At 40.7% G+C, this 15,665-nt stretch overlaps 1 long non-coding RNA gene across 1 annotated transcript in view; it reads left to right on the forward strand.

Moving 5' to 3' along the window:
• Window positions 1-9,967, forward strand: part of LOC145555225 (uncharacterized) — a 28,050-nt gene extending 18,083 nt beyond the window's left edge. Inside the window, exon 2 of the long non-coding RNA XR_014091329.1 lies at window positions 9,353-9,967. This is a non-coding gene — a long non-coding RNA (uncharacterized LOC145555225). The remainder of the gene's footprint in view (window positions 1-9,352) is intronic.
• The last annotated feature ends 5,698 nt before the right edge of the window (window positions 9,968-15,665 follow it).

Consider the following 15,665-nt stretch of genomic DNA (forward strand, 5'->3'; position numbering starts at 1 on the left):
ACGTTTGCCACTTTGCCTTGTTCAGCATTTGATGAATCCAATCCTTGGGTTTATGTCCTGGTCCTAAGGGCATATTGATGATAATGTTAACTGTGACTCGTAAAAATCATTCAATCAATGGAATATTAAATGTATATGTCTGGAAGGTTGTCAGTGAAGCGCTCAGGGGTGAATCTCCGATAGCCTGGCTTTTATTGGTTTTTATGGGGGGATGCACCAACGCTCCGTTTTCATGAAAATACGTCTGAATGGTACATCACAGAAGCTGACAGACAAAGTGAAGACAACCAAACAGGCTCTTTCCTACTCCTGTTCTCTTTTACTCACGCGGGCAGAAGGATACCCCACCCATACACACCAAAATAGATGAATTTTGCTTCAACAAAGGCAGTATGGTAATTAAATGTAAGATAAGGCCTTTCAGAATGCCCAAGACTGTGCCAAGCAAATATCCTGATCAGCTTAAAATCAACCAAGTGGGACAAAATAGAAAAAAAAATCCAAATTGGTTGGTCTAGATCAGCTTGATATGGCTTTTCATTATAATGCACAACAATGGCTGAAATGAATAGGAATCAAATTACAAGAGCTTTGATATGGCACAGGACTGCATGGGGGAATTCAAGCACAATCACTTTTCAATGCGGCTTCCAATATTGCAGCCAATCCTCGCACAATTCATATCCGATCACAAATAATGTTTATCACCCTCATATCTCTCTCCCTAATGGAAAAGGCCTAGTGTTGGGGTTTAAGGAGCACATTCATTTTTAATGAGCTCTGGGCATTGGCCAGAATGAAATGAACAGGCAGAGTTTTTAGGAACGAGACTAAAGAAAGACTCGCAGTGAAAGGTCAATACATTCTTTCTGATTCTGCCAGGCTAGGTTAAGGTTGGGAGTTGTTTACTGCAATCACTGTAGTATTACAACGCTGTTTAGAAATGATTAGGCATCATTTTAAAAAGCAAAGCATTAAAAAAAAAAAAATTAAACTAAAATAGAATACAACAACTAAATGACTGAGTGGATTCAAATATGTACCACCAAAGTCAAAACCCTTTGGTGACCTCAGTGGTTGCAAGATGTTTTCTCATTCCTCCCACCGTGGCGTAGAATCGACAGCACAAAGGTAGGGCGTTCGGGGAGTTAACCTGACGTTCAACCAGCAAGAGTTGGCTTTTATGAGGATAAAACAAAGGCAATATTCCTTTAAACAAGTAATTCTCCTTACTGTTTGTGAGTTCAGAAGGACCATCAAATTTCATGTAAAATAAGCTCTGTTGCGGGGCGAGACACTCATATTTTACGTCTAATTCTGGAGGAAGACGTATTTCCTGCCTCCCCAGGAAGCGTGATTGGTGTGTGACTGTGTATGGTGATGAGATTACTTGGCGGGCGGGAGGATAAAATGTCGCTTAGGATAATGTGATTGCCCTTAAGGTACAAGGGGGGGGTGAATTATATTCCCTGATTTATAATCTGAAAATTAAAGACTCACTCATTTTCTAATTTAATTCCACCTTCAATGGAACAATGTTCACTCTGAGCCAAATTGGCGAATAATGTTACTAATTCAGATGCAGATGTAATTTCTAGTCGGGGGGCTGTGGCGAGAGGTGATGAACGAGTCCCGGATGGATCGTTGCCACTCCTATCTCCCCGTCTCGACAATTCCCTAGCAGTTGTGATAATAACCTGAGCAATAAAGGAGGGATAGGCAGTGCTACTCTGTTCTACTGCTTACACCCCAAGACATCTGATACTTCGCGTAATAGTATTTCTGTCCTTTCCCGTGTCACTCTGTCTCAAAGTAGCTGACAGGGCCGCTCAGCCGCACAGGGAAAAGTGGTACGGAAAATATTACAGATGTAAAACAACATGACCATGAAGTCTTCTGCTAACCTGTATAATTAGTGCTGCCTGCTGCAATACAAAAAAGTCATTGCAATAAATCCGCTGTTAAAACCTTGATTGAATGCAGGGTAAATGTCAAGGTAATTATGAAGCGGTGAGGGTTAAAAGCAACGTTAAATCCTCCTGCAGAGTGGTGACATTCAGGCAGAGGAGGAAGGGGCTGCGAGGGAAGGAGGGAGGAGAAGGACGTAGAGAAGGAAGAGTTTGTAAATGTGAATATCCCGGTGCGCCTTCTTGTCACAGCGCTGTTATCTACACATGAGGATAGTTTGAGACATGGCCTCGCTCGCTAGGTTGTTTTTTTTTATTCTGCTATTCCACTGAAGATGCAATTTATGACTTAAAAGTAGAGATGTCTCAGTCACACAGTTCTGTCCCCAATAACAACTTGAGGAATTTAGGAGAGACCTTTGTTGACAGAGGCCAAATCTAATGCTAAGCTCAAAGCAATCCTGCTGCGTTATGCTACGTTTAATCAGTGCTGTGTGATATCAGGAAAAGATGCCATTCCTGAATATATATTTTACAATATCGTTGATGATTAACCCACATTTTCCTGACAATTATTTTCTGTCATTAGCCTGTAGGCTTAATGTTTTCGGCTATTAAAATTTTGCTTAACTGTGTGTTCAAGAGCAGTGGAAGTCTGTCCAAATATTAGTAACATGCAGATTTCGCATTCATTCCACTTGAACAACCCCCACTAAATATTGCATCTAACCAGTTCTTTTGGACTCTATTACTCCCCATATGGATTGTAATGGTGATTCCCGCTTGATATGTTGTGGAGCTCTAACATTTAATCAGAGTTCATTCCACTTAACTCAATCACCAATAATTTTCCAGATGCTGCAAGTATTCATTTTTCAAGACAGAAATACCTATTTGGCCAAGAGCTGCAGTCTTCAGTGACATCACACAAAATTTTTGCTACCATGTTTATTATGTCTTTTGACATAACTCATTGACAACTGGAACTTAAAAAATTATTTGGGTCCACAAAACCTACAGACTAAATAGTTTTCTTGCTTTGCAAACAGCACTTAGCTTTGAAAGTAGTAACATTTAACGCCTGGTGTTTCAGCTGCTCTCTGCCTTGCTTCCCACCACACCGACAGCTGTAGAGCTTCAAAAGATGGACTTTCCTCTTATATATATATATATATATATATATATATATATATATATATATATATATATATAGAGACATGTTGTGTTAATACCAAAGACATCTTGTGCATCACATTTCCACAGATCCTTTAAAAGTGCTTTGAACAGAACCCTAACCGGGTCTTCAATCAGATCATCACTTTTTGAAACATCACAATGTTAAAAACCCTCAAATGTGAATGTCAACTTATGACCTTTTACTTTTGTCATTTCCTTTTTAGAGAACTTGACCTGGCTAGGTGACAGCTTAGTACTGAACACAAAGCTCACCAACCCACCCCCGCCCCTAAAAAAAAAAGAAAAGAAACAGGATGGACAAGAGCAAAAGAAACTTGTTCATCTGTCTTGGGGGGATTAAGGAAAAAATGCCCTGCATCCTTTCATTTATTGTCGCATCAAGAACCCGTGTAGATGTTTAGTTCTGTTACTGGCAGAGGTCAGTTTATTTACTCACTCTTAATCCAGGCTGAGGAGTGGAGGGGTCAGGCGGGAGAAAGCTGCGGGTGCTGCTTTCTCTTCGAAATCTAATGATTTGCGGAGAATAATGATGCGGAGAGAACCGGGGGGCTGCAACGAGACTTGACTAGGCCTCTTCTAGCTCCGGCTCACACTTACTTCACTTGAGAAATAATGTCAAAGAAAGATGTCTTCGTGCTGTTTTGTCCTCCCTTGTCGTCTGTCCTCCTCCCAACCACTGTACAAGCTAAAGCTCAGTGACAAAAAGCCTATAGAGTTGGCTGCCAAGGCTCAGAGCCCTGAGAGGGATGACTAGTGCAGAGAGGTTAAAGCAACAATGTGCTGAGCTCCTTTCAGCTGCGCCTTCTCCGCTCGTGTCCAGTGTGCGAGTGAGTGTGTAAGGGCGTGTGCATATCATTAAATAATTGTGCATACGTATGTGTCAAGGGTTGTTAAAATGTGTACGCCGGGATGTATCGAAAAGAGCACCTGTTCACTCGCGTATTCTTTAGCTGCCCAAATAAAGTGGGGCACCTCATTTGATTTCAATCAAACTGCAGTCGTGAGTGTCGGTGTTTAGAACAAGCTCGGCGTGTGTATTAAATAGGACACAGAGAGATAAAGTGCTGCACAAGCTTCACTACCGCCTCAGCACAAATGCAAATTATTTGCTTATTTTTAGTTTTGAAACACAAGCCAAAAGCCATTTGAAGGGGAAGGATCAAAAACAAATATCTGGATCCTTGCAATAAGAAGGCAGCTCTCTCTTGCACAGATATCTAAATTTCCACAGTAGTGCTTTTTTCCACAGAGAGGGGTGCAGGCAGCATGAAAGGTGTGATATCACCTTTCTGCACAGCCATAATGGTGCCTTGTTGGAAAATGACAGGTGTACGAATGAGGCCCTCTCTTTTCCTAAGCACGGCAAACTGTGGTCATTCGCTCTGCTTTGTTTTTAGCGTAATAGCCCCATTTACAAAGCGTCGGCAAAACGAATGTGGGACAAACGCGGCGGTAACCGAGCCAACTAATTTTTGCTCATTCAGCTTGAATTATTAATGGGTTAGAAATATACCATATGCTTTCAGAGGAGCGGCATACATTCATTTCGCACTGAATTGCCGCTGTTTTGTGAAAAGTGTAAGTAGCTTAACTGCTCTTTTCAAAAGGGGTGACCGATATGGAGGCCTTAATGATGTATAAATCAGCCCGCGTAATTACGCTTCCAGCTGCTGCCTTTGGGCCTGGCTGAAACTAAAGGCCCTCAGCACAGAGACCGGAGCCTTATTTCATCACCTGAATCCCTTTTAATCAACCACCATTAGTTTTCTCTCCTCAGATCACATTATTCTGAGTTATTGAGATGGGGGAAGGGAGACAAAGAGATCCGAGTGTGGAACTGTGTATGTGTGTGCAAATGTCCAAAAAAAGCTCCTTTTCCTTCCAAGCACTTTATTTTGACACTTTTTTTTTTTTTTTTTTTACATTTGAACTAAAACCGACCAAAAGGGATTTTAATCGATTCCAGGAAATAACTAAATAAAGACTAGATCTGCTAATATTAATAATGTGACACGTGGTTATACTGGACAAAAAAAAACTTGCACGGAAAACACTTTAATCAGAGCGTCAGTGCAAATCCAAGCAGAATAGTGGCTGTTTTGGTGAAGAGGTGGGGCACCACCTAGTGCACAGCTACTGCTACAGCCTCAAGCTGGTGGTTGAAATATGTTTTACTTTATTTTGTGCATTCTTGATAAAATGGATCCTTAAAAATTGTCTTAAAAAATCTTTTTTTTTTCCTTCAGTGAATTGCATCAAACAACCAAACTGACCCACTTCTCCTACCTTTACCCCTACACATCCCCAAAACAAAATAGCAGAATCACGTTGAAATGTAAAACTATGTTGTTGCTGTTTGTTTTGTTCAGCGTAACTGTGTTGGACTCTAAAGCTTTTTGTGACTGTTCAAGAATCAGATAAGAAGACATCAAAGGTGCTCTATGTCTGAAATGCCATATATTTTGCATACAAACCCCGATTTGCTTGTCGGAGCTCAGAAACATGCAAAACACAACAAAGATATTGACTTGTAAGGATGATGGAAGACCACAAGGGCGAAACCAGGCGCACTGGAAGAATACAACAATGTGTCCAGAAATAATTCCCTTCCAGAGAATAGCTGTGGTTAGGTAACTGGTATTGAAATTTAAATGTGGATGTTTATCAGTGTCCTTTTGTTTTATTATGTGCTGCAACAGTTATCATTTACATGTCCTCCTCGTTCTGAGGTTCCAATGTTTTTCTCCATGCAAATGACTTCTGCATAACCCTGACTCATAATGTGTCCCGTCATTGTTCAAGTAATTGAAAACAATGCGCGACGAGCAAGTATCAAAAACTTGAAAGCAGCATCGATTTGAATCCTCCGTTTGTGAGGCAAGTGCCCGTCTGTCGAGACTGAACTGTTTACATACGGACGCAGAGAAAGCGCTACTTTAAATAAAACCTAAAACAAAAAGAAACAGATTCTACCCCACAACCATGAGAACAAATAACACTTATCAGCCTATTATGTATCTATACATACGATTAGTTTTCTTATGATTATTGACCACCTTGCATGTTTGTAATAAATACAGGCGTATTAAATGTTCACACAGTGAAACCATGTTGGAATTAATGACCAAGCGCCTCCCTGCTAATTGTCACATCAAACAAACAGACACTAATTGACAAATGTCCTGGTCCTGTGCTAAGTGGACACAGAGTGGGCGCTGCCTCCAGATTGGTCTCTTTGTCTGCATTCATTTAAAGGTCGAGCCCCCTACATTAAGAAGCCGCTCCGGAGTTGTGTTTTTCTTTGCTGGGGTAATGAAACACACACCTGCTACTCTCGGGGAATGAATAGAAACTACAATCTAATACCACTGTCATGTGGCTCCGAGTGGACTCCACAATACCCATGTTTTGGGTTTGTGTTGCAGGGTGCACACTTAGGTGTGCGTCTCTGCAGCAGTTTTAATACAAAGATGAGGAAAAGGGAGTAAAAGGAAAAAGTGGGGTGGAAAAAAAGGGGTGGGACAGAGATTTTAACTTGTCTTCAATTGTCCAGCTGCTGCTTTTGGCCTGCAACCACCAAAGAAAAAAACAAACAAACGCACAAAAAAAAAAAATCACTGCTGACAAAAAGATACAAGTCTAATTTATGATTATTCTGCAATACAATTTTTGTTAAAGTCTTTTTTTGGGGTATTCTACCGTATAGATGTAAAAACATTATTTTTGACTAATGTTGCCTTGTTACACTCTGAACAGAACAAAGTGGTATTAAGTCTTCAGATTCATATACAAGCAAAAAAAAAATCCAAACACTCTGCTCCATCTTGAAATGCTAATTTATGATTAGCATCATTATGCAGTAGTGTAATTTCACAAAAGCCTTCCCACAGCGGCGCACAAAGGGCTCATTCACAGCCAGAGCTGCTCCGCGTTAAGAAGAATTACTGCACGGCAATGAAATCCGTTCACACGGATGAGGATTTATTCAATAATTACAGACTTTCATAGTTTTTATGCCACTTAATGAGGAGCTTGCATGGTGTGGGTGAATGGATGCGGCTCTTTAATTTTTGTAACTTGGTGTTTTTCTCATTTGCTTCACACAACCTTTTTATGATGTAAACTAACTAGGATAAGTCTCGCCAATTTTTGGTTGGTTATCTCTTTGTGCTCTAGTTTAAGAAGTTAATCACTAGGCAAATGTTCAGGTGTAAAGGAGTGTAAATATTAACACACACTGATACAAATGCTACTGCTACTCCCCAAGCAGGCAGTGTAAACAGTAGCTGCTTAATGATGTGTGACCTAATAAAAATTTAAGTAAACATCCTAATTTTTACTCTAAATATCTCTCCTACTTGTGCATTAAGTGTTTAAATACAGAGGCTTTCCAATATAATCGTAGTACCTAAAGTTCTTCACCTTTGACACAATAACACTGCAAATGTCAGTGTGTTTTAGTGGGATATTTGCCAGGACAACTCATGGTGGCACTCAATTGTGAGGAGAAAATGATGCATGATTTTAACATGATTTTCCAAATAAACATCCAAAATATATGCCATGTATTCAGCACTAATACCCGTGACTAAAATCCAATGCAACCATTTGACTTAAGAAGTCGTCTGAAAAACATACTTAGTTCACCTGTGTCATATTCCAGGATTTATCAAGACATCACAAAGACAAAGTCATAAAGTCGTAGCATAATCAATCCCATTAAGTTAATTTGTACAGCACATTTCAGCAACAACGCAGTTCAATGTGCTTCACATCATAAATAACACAAAAATAAAAAGTCATAGACTACGCCACACAATCAACAATTGAGAAAACCAGTAAATATTACATTTTATCAAGAGGTTTAGGTGATAAGGCAATTTTCCAAAGTGTAAACATCTCAAAGATCACTTTTCAAAAAGAAGGAGTTGAGACGACCATGGGAACTCTGGAGGAGCAGCCGAGCTCAGGTAGAAAAATCTCTCCACAATAAGGTAATTTTATTTATAAAGCACATTTTCAGCAACAAGCCAATGCAAAGTGCTTTACATGAATTAAAAAGAAATACAAACAAAATAACAAACCGAAAGAAAGAGCAGAAGAAGAAAAAGAATCTAATGTTGATCTAAAGTATGTAAACTAGGTGCTCCTGTTCAGGCCTGCTAGATAAGTATCTTCTGGTCTTCTGGACCCAGAAAACATGTGGAAGAAGGTGTGCAGACGTGTAGAAAAGCTAAAGCTATTCACTCAAACTGAGTTTGAGCTACATTGCAAAACAATTAGTAAAAGTTTCAGTATCTCAATGTATGCGGCTAGTAGACATTCCCTAACTAGTAGCTATAACTGCAGTGTAAACTGGTTCACCTAATTGTGGATTTAAGGTCTGAATATATATGAATGTATTTTTTTCAGACTTGTTTTGTAATAATCTTTCCACTTCAAATGTGTTAGTGTGTGTTGGTCTGTCAAAACAAGGAATAAAATAACAAAATGTGAAAAGTTCAAGGAGTCCAAATATTTTTGGCAAGACGCTGTTCAAACTTTAGCACAACCCATTAAGATGAAGGCTTTAGCTCTGGGAACAATGTGTCTACATCCCTCATACCCATGTTACTATGGAGAGCTAATTATGTTGGCAAAGTTTAATTGCTCAATCATCAGCATTTAACAAAGAGGCGTCATTGCCCCCCTCCCCATACTTTCAGTATACTATATTTATAATGGCCAACAATTACAGAGAGGGCCCTTTAGCTGGGATAGCACCAGTAAAAGCTGCCGGCGCTAATGAAAAGCTGTAATCACTCTGCCCACAGCAGTTATTAGTAGGAAATTATAGGTCATCTGAAGGGACAGCAGTTATGAGCATTGGAATAAATAACACTACAGCTTGTGGCAAATGGAGCAAATAAACGAGGAGCATGTGGATCTTGGATTGTGCACTTAATAGAGGTAATCAATTTTACTCTTGCTCTCCAGGAGACTCACTTTCTGCTTTGCACTCTTGCCTCATCCATACCCAGATTTAACTGTGAAAATCAAGCGATTGCCCATTTCACAAACCAGTTTGTAAGCCACTTTCCAAACTCTTGTTGGTCAGACTTCTGGATCAATGCAAATATTTTATGAGCTGAAGCACGCTTTGCAAACTCTAATTGCAGAAGCACGACGCTGAGAGCTGAGAATAGCTCTTTTCTTCCCATGACCCTTCTCCCTTTATATGTTTTTTTCTCTCCTCGTATGTCTTTCAGGCCACCTCTCCGACCCTGTTCACTCATCTTGTCCGGTTGCTCGGTCAGGCCCTTGGAATGCTGTGTCCCTTTGATCAAGTCTTCATTATCCGTGACTCCGCGACGCTTGGCTGTCTGACGTTGAGGGAGCCTATATAGACGAGGGAGAGAGGCATTGCCTCGGTGCGGACGTGGAGGCCTCTCCACACAAGGCTGAACAATCGCTAGGCATCCTGCCTCCATTAATGAGAAGCATCTCCATCCTCAGCACTCCCCAGGCAGCCTCCACCAGGTGGAATGCTTGGCCCCTGTCACTCATAGCATTGCTGAAGGCTATTAGCAATTCATTAAGTGAGTGACTGTCCGCCTGCCTGTATCAATTAGGGGATAGTTGATATGTCTGTTATTGTTGGAGTCTGAGATCGCGCTGCTTTTCACTCAATGTCTGGCGTTGCTTTCAAGCTCAGGCAGATCTGCTTCTTTTATAGTTTAACTGTGTGTTTGGGTGTGCGTGCGTGCGTGTGTGTGTGTGTGTGTGTGTGTGTGTGTGGTCTAGACTTATAGGAAACTTGATGTAGGAGGAAGATGGGTATTGATTATCAGTTTTCAAATAAAATATCTTTGTATTTTCCTTGATTTGCTCTGGATTATTATTTTTTTCTTATTAGAGACTCTTTGAATGGAAAATAATTTGGCATCTGGAAATAGATTAAACATGGCCACAGCACTGTGAGCATCAGTTACCTGCGTGACCTTATGTTTATGTAATTCAAGGTAGAGGGTAAAGTGGACTTTCCGTGGTTATCACCTGACACCCGCCTACCAGTAAATCAGTTATGTCTTGTTTTCATAAATTAACAGGAACGAGAAGTAAACAGGCTGGATGCTCAAAACTTAAAGCGATTACTGTTAATATTATGAATAGATGTAAGACAGTATATAAAATTTGCTTAACAGCCAACACCCTTGCGGCCTGGTCTGGCTAATATATAAAATATCCCCCCGAAGAGCTGACCATTGTCAAGAGGCAGGTAGGCAAATCTCAGGCAAATTCCCCTTGTTGTTCACAAACAGGATTCCTCTTCTCACTCTATGGATTTAGATAAGAGGACACTCTTTTGCATGCATATCTGATCGCTGCATATGTAGATTCAAACTGCACGACTGCCATCAACTCTGTTACGAGAATACCAGGACAGTCGATGAAAATCTAATATAGTGGTGTTGTTTGAAAGTAGTGCTGAACGTGTCTATTGACTCACGTAGGCCTTAATTTGCATTAAACACTGCGGAGAGGCAGAGTCTGCTTTAGGGTTGGAGGCCATTTACGCCTCATTCTAACTGTCACTAGCAGCGTTTACTGTACCACCCAACAGGGTCTGAACTCTGTCTACAGTACTTAATGTAAGAAATATTTGAAAATCTAAATGATGTATTATTTAATTTAATGCCCTAATCTCTTGATAATGTCAAAAACCTGTCAGTTTTTGTCATCGTCATTTTTTTTTTAAGCTAATGAAAACAGGCATTACACATGTCAATGTATATGTTCCATATTTTGTTTAGCTACATGTAAAAATGTCGGTGCAATTTTTGTTTCAGGGCACTTCAGTATAAATTAGAAGGAAAAAGATTGATGCTTTTAAAAGTCAGAGCTTGTTGGTGTGCATTTAGTGCCGTTGGTTTCACATATGGTGACTGAAGTCTTCCCCAAATCATCTTTACAAATTAGCTCAAGTTCATTTAGATTTAGAATAGGTGCAGAGCACAATTTCTAATTAGTACAGATTCCTAATTTCCTGTAGGCCTTGTTTTTTTTTTTACCACAAATGGATATGGTTCCACTGTCGCTCTGGCTGGTATGTTTGGTATAGTTTCCAGTTTTCTTCCTGGACTGCCTTGATATATTATCACATCAGCTCCTGTTTCCTTGTTCCTATGGACGGAAAATAATAAAAATAAAAAAATCAAACATGTAAAAACCATGAGATCATGTTTTGCTCTGGACATAATGTGATCAGAGTTATGTGTAGCGTTAGTCATTATTTGCTTTCCTACGACAGGTTTGCTATCTGATAAGAAACGGTTGCACTATAATAAATAATGCCATATTTTTCAGATTTCTATGGGTAAAGAATTTTGAAAATTATGTGTCACTTTCCTTCTACTTCTCAATTACGCCCTGCTTTGTGTTAGTCTTTTACATCACATACAAATCAAATGGCTTACTTTTGAAATGCCTGTGTTTTGTAGTTACAAGTGAACAAGTTTGTGTGTGCAGAGGGACAAACATGATGTGTGATTACGCACCAGTCAGGAATCGGTTGAATCCAAACAAAGCTCCTGACAGCCACTGAATCTCTGTGCCACATTCACAGCTCATCGCTGACAGCAGATCTTAATAAAAAAACACCTTGCTGTCTGCAGCATTTTGATAATAACAACACATGAAAAAAAAGGCACACTGTTAAAGATAGTGCTAATTATCACATTTTGCTCACGGGTCAGCCACACAATTAAACAAAGTCACCATTATCTGATGAATGGCTGGACAAAACTCTTATTCTCTTCTGTGAAATTGTTTGGTGACCATTAGCAATGCAGTGTAATGCCGGTGATTGACGTCGTCGTCTACTTAGCAAGTGACAAGGGACGTGTGTGAGAGGAGGGGTCAGTGAGCTTGGTGAGGGGGGGCAGTGCAGGGGATTGATCGGGGTCTGCGTTGTTGCCAAACGGGGGGAGAGGGTGTATTGGCTCGTAGACAATGAGCTCCGGCCAGCGCTGAAAGGCCCATTCTGCGGATCCCTGTTAGCTGTCTATTATCCATGGTCTCCAGGGGGCTGCTAAATAGAGGGCATGTGTTAGGCAGACATTTATCATGTAATTACAGCACTAGGATCCGTTTCTGATGGTGTGTGATGATTACTAATAATTACTGTGCATTTCACGCCTCTAAAGGGCCCAGATGGGGTCCCAGGGCGTCAATACAAAGGAAAGGAGGCAAGCAGGGGGGGTGGGGGTTGGGGGGGAATAAAAGGCAGGATTAAAAATGTGGAGAAATAAAAAGGTAGATGGGGAGGGGGGAGGGAAGAGTGATAGTGTCTCGCCTTAACTATTCTGAGATGCTCATTACCTTTATGAACTGATCCATATGTGTCCAATTACCGATAAAGGAAAGGAAAGAACAAAGAAATAGAACAAGAAATGGAAAGAGATGAGAGAAAACTAAGCTAAATAAAATTAAGAGATGGAAAGAGAGAAAGACAAATAAAACAAAAACAAAAAACATTAAAGTGAAGGAAATATGTCAAATGACAAAAATATCTTCACACATTAGATTTTGCATTGTTTGATTTATTTTATCATGTCATGTATTTTCTCCTAACATCTTCTCTGTGGTGATTACACGTTGAATGGGTTAAGGTTTAAATAAAGAAGAAAAAACTCCCATCTCTGAAAGCAGCCATCGTACCTCTGTCACAATCAGGGGATCTGGTTCTCATGAAAGCAGCGGGGATGAAATACAATGTGTCCTCTGCTGTATTTCTTCAGGAACCTGGATCAATCAAACAGGGCAAGCTTTCACTGATACGCTGTGTATATAGGCATATATTTACTTTAGACTGTGTGCGTGTGTGTGTAAGAGAGAGATAAGACAACAGCTGAGTTTCTGTGCATTATCAGTGCCTGCAACCACAAACAAAACTCACATCAACAGAAGGTGGAATAGTGACGCAATGCCGAAATGTTGCAGTCACGTTTCCATCCCCAATGTTCATTATACTAGATGCATTTGTTGTTGTTGTTGTTTTACATTAACAACCAACAATACATGCATTTCTCAGGCATTTTAGAGGCCTACAGATAAAGACTTTGAGGTTCCCACTTGATCAAGGTGGGCTCAAATGAAATCTTCCGATTGGCGGTGTTTTAACTTCAGCACAAAAGCCACTGGAATCAATATGGGCCTGGAGGAGGGAGGGGGATTGTGGATGGAGAAGACGAGGACCGTCCTGTTTAATAGAAACAAATTGCTCTCCACTTCCCAGTGACACAGATAGCGGACCATTTGTACCTGCTGGCCTTTGTTGGGAACAACAGAAAGGAAATGTACTCATCCTGGCCAAGGATAAAGTTCGGGGCTTTCTGTTACACCCCAGTTACCTTAGCCTCTGTGCCCACCCTCTTGAACAAGCACAGCGGTTAAGTAGTTCAGGTGCCTACTACATTCTGTTAGATTAAAGGTCCCTGCTTTTGGCCCGAGTTGAATTGCTTCAGCTGCAGATGAAGGGAGCAGAGGGAGGGGGGGAGTGGAGCAAAGTTGTAGGGCCAGGGTTCATGAATGGACGTCTTGTGCGTGTTCACAGAGGCGAAACGTTTTGGGACAGCCGGCATGCCTCTCTCTACACTACAAACCTGAGAGAAAGCCTGTAGGGGAGGGTTGGTGTGTATGGGGATGTGGGCTGCAAAGCCCGGCCCCTCCTCAAACTCAATTCACTGCTCACCTTATATCCTCATCCACATTTTCTCCTAGGTTGGTGCATTTGTTTGCAACAAGGGCTAGAACAGGGAGGTGGACGGGTGAGTTGACAGTGGTAGAGGGGGTCTTCTGGAAAGCTGAAGACACACTCTCAGTCACCCCCGTGGAGCGTGGACCTAAAGGAAATGGGACACAATGCACACAGAACATGAGCAGGGGGAATGTGTAATACTGCGCCAATGTGCACCTGTGCTACCCACCCACCCACTCACCCACCCAGAGTGGCAGTAAGATCAGGGTCTGAGGAGCAGTAGATCTGAAAAACATAATAACTATAGCTGTAGGACACATTCAAGGCTTAAGTTACAGAGTCTCGCTTTTGGCGAATGCAGCTCTGATTCTCTTAGATAGCCAAGCTCATTAAAGATTACAGAGATTCATCATCTACTTTAAAGAACAAAGGAAAATGAACTTTAAAAAAGTTAGTTTTCAGTGCCTGGCAAAAATATTCATACCGCTTTCTCTGATGGGAAAAAAAAGAAAACATCCTTATTGCATAACATAACCACCACCAGGTTTCACAATGGGAATGGAAAGACATGGAAAAGCATGCACAATTTTCCTTCAACTTAAAACACTGTGCAGCATTTTGTATTGGTCTATTACATAAAATCAGTTTCTCATTACACAACAAATAATGAGAAAATTAACTGCGTCGAAACACTTTTGCAAGGAACTACACCCCTTTTAGGTTTGCTACAAAAATGTGCAATCGGTTAGCTTATTACCAACAAACCTATGTTACCACAACTTTTTCCTGTTTGCTGTCCAGGTCATGTTGAAATGCAATGATGCACACACAGCGTGAGCATACATGTGCAACTTCTACAACCTAAATCCCAGGTTACAGGGTCAAGTACAAGAGTCAAAGGTGATGTCTGTGTATGGGATTGGATTCCAGTCTGTGAGAATCTACTGAAAGAAATCACTCCACTGACTTTCAGCAGAATGTTCCAAACTGTGTGTACATACCCTCAGCAGAAAAAGACTGAAACTTCTCATTGGATAAATGTAAGAGCAAAGGATCATGAAGGTCAGGGTGCATATCGCTTGATAACGCAAACCACGTGACTCAGTCTCTGTGACATAAAGTAAATGTTCAGTAATCCAAATCTTAATCTTGTGCCGCGCTCAGTGCGGCTTAAAGAAACTGATACTCCTGTGACTTCTTTAGCGGCTGATTGTGTTACCTTTACAATTCCGCTTCTCCTCCTTCCTGTTTTGTACCTTAGGAATTCTCGATAAAAGTATCCCTGCTGTGGGCTTCCACCTGCACAGGAGAGGACAGGGCAGCAGTCTGGGGTCAAAAATAGGATTGTAGCCCCATGGGGAGTAAACACAGCAAATTTGCTACAAATGTTAGGCGTTTAGAGCAGTTACTTAAATGACTTAAATAACTTTTTGAACAGTATCAACAAGATGATAGGAGGTGTAGCAAATTCAAAAATGGTACAACCCAGTTTGTGCAGAAGCGTTCTCAAGTGGTTTGCCAACTCGTCTTACTCCCAATGAAGTTGGAATTTGTCGCACTTGAAGATTCAAAAAGTAATTCTTGGAACCTGATTCAGTTCAATTACTATATTCAGCTTCTTCGACCAATAACTTTTTCGCAGTAAAGACCTAGATCATGAGCAGTTACTTAATCTTTCTACAATCTTCCCTTTAAGTGTTGCCTCATGAGTTGCTGACTGTGTGACCTTTTAGGAAACATTTGCAAAAGTTGCTACAACTGTCTAACATTAGCAGAGCCACTGCAATTTGCATACAATATGTTAAGAAAATAGACCAGTTCAG

This window comes from Poecilia reticulata, chromosome 15, assembly GCF_904066995.2.
Source record: "Poecilia reticulata chromosome 15, P_reticulata-male-v2, whole genome shotgun sequence".
NCBI classification, from domain to species: domain Eukaryota; kingdom Metazoa; phylum Chordata; class Actinopteri; order Cyprinodontiformes; family Poeciliidae; genus Poecilia; species Poecilia reticulata.